This window comes from Papio anubis, chromosome 13 (genome assembly GCF_008728515.1).
Source record: "Papio anubis isolate 15944 chromosome 13, Panubis1.0, whole genome shotgun sequence".
Classification (NCBI taxonomy): domain Eukaryota; kingdom Metazoa; phylum Chordata; class Mammalia; order Primates; family Cercopithecidae; genus Papio; species Papio anubis.
Window position 1 is genome coordinate 78,772,995 of NC_044988.1, and position 2,209 is coordinate 78,775,203.

The following is a 2,209-nucleotide window of genomic DNA, read 5'->3' on the forward strand; positions in this document are numbered from 1 at the left end:
CAAGGAGGTAGAGGCTGGGATTGCCATGCCCAGTCCAGTGGGAGGCAGAGAGATGCAGAGAACTTCTGGCCATAGGATGCTCCCCTGGGACAGGTGCCAGTCAGTGTGACCCAGCCTCTAGGTGATCTGTGTGGTCTGGGTGCCTCCTGCCATCTCCCAAACACCATAATTAAGGCTTCCTTCCTTCTAAAGCAGGTTTAATTCACCAGCCTGCCAAGGCTCCCCTGCCTCCATCCAGAGGGGTGTTTGGGAGAAAAGAGGAAGACTTGTTGGATTAATGGGCTTGAGAGCCCCGAGGTTACAACTGAAGAAAAGCTCTAGCTGGTATGTGCCACAGACCTCCTATTCAGGGCTCATAATTCCACAAACCATCTGCATTGACTTTAAAGAAGGACATGATCTTGAGTAAGTTCCTTCTCTGCCCTGGGCCACAGTTTCCTCATTCCTCAAACAGGGATGATAAGGTCAGTGCAGGGAGGCTGACCAGTGCTGTTCAGCCAGGAGATTGAGAATAAGAAAAAGCACACTTTAAAGGAGTCTGGCAAACTCCTGTTCATCCTTCAAAAGCCAACTGAGCATTTTACTTCCTCCAGGAACACTTCCTGGAGCCCCCTAACTTCTCCTTCTCTTGTATTCATCATAGTCTCTGGTAACATAACCACCAGCCTGCCTAGTCTACTTGACCTCTGGATTCCTCAAACATCTGTCTCTTTCTCTCCAGGACCCAGCACTGGGCCTAAGGCATATTAGGGCATCAGAAAATGTGTGTTGAACTGAGTCAAAAGGAATTCTTTCTGCAACGGAAGAAGTAGTGCAGAGGGTTCATGTTACAACTTTCGACTTTACAGTGGTGTGAAAGCAATACACATTCAGCTGAACATCAATAAGAGATACCAATACTTCATTATGAAACAAGCTTTGTGTTAGATGATTTTGCCCAACCGTAGGCTAATGTAAGTGTTTCAAGCACGTTTAAGGGAGACGGGGCTAAGTGATGATGTTCAGTAGGTTAGGTGTATTCAAAGTAGTTTTGACTTAGTATATTTTCAACTTACGATGGGTTCGCTGGGATGTAACTGCATCATAGGTCGAGGAGCATCAGTAGTAATACTAGTGACCTTATCACCCTTGTTTGAAGAATGAGGAAACTGTGGCCCAGGGCAGAGAAGGAACTTGCTCAAGATCACACAGCCTGTAAATGACATGGTGGCATTGGGACTTGAAACCAGACAAACTTGCTGACTGCAAGGGCTGGACTCCTCATAGTGCAGGGAGGCTGACCAGTGCAGGGAGGCTGACCAGTGCTGTTCAGCCAGGAGATTGAGAATAAGAGAACACTTTGATGGAGCAAGTGCTCCTTGCCAGGAACTGTTAAGAGCAAATTTGCATCAACGCACTTAATTGCATCAATGCACTTAACCCTGACGGCCTTGTGAGGTATATGTGTGAACAATTCCTAGTTTTACAGATTAAGATCCAGAGACTTGAGACGATTAAGAAATGCATCCAAGGGCGCAGTGGCTCACACCTATAATCCCAGCGCTTTGGGAGGCCAAGGCGGGTGGATCATGAGGTCAGGAGATCGAGATCATCCTGGCTAACACGGTGAAACCCCGTCTCTACTAAAAATACAAAAAATTAGTCGGGCGTGGTGGCAGGTGCCTGTAGTCCCAGCTACTTGGGAGGCTGAGGAAGGAGAATGGCGTGAACCCAGGAGGCAGAGTTTGCAGTGAGCCAAGATTGCGCCACTGCACTCCAGTCTGGGTGACAAAGCAAGACTCCGTCTCAAAAAAAAAAAAAAAAAAAAAAAGCATCCTACATCATACCAAGAAGAGGCAAAACTTACATAGATTTATCCAGAGCCCATGCTCTTCACCATTGCATTTTCCCCAGGGATCTTGACTCCAATTTCAGATTTAGGAAGAAAGACAGCACACAGCTCAGTGTTATACTGTACTGTACTTGTAAGAGATTTATAAACAGAAATATCCCTCTACATCATGGCTCCCCTACCTCCCCAAATAAAAATAAAGAAAGAAATGGAAAGAAAAAATAAAAGGAAAAAGAATAGTGCTTCTAGGATCATTCTGGAGTACACGAATTTAGAGTTTTGGAAAATTGACAGCATGACAGAGTAAACTGCAGGCGCCTGGCGGAACATGCTTGCTGTCCTGGGGATCAGCTGTGTGATCCTTCCCCTCTCCAGGCT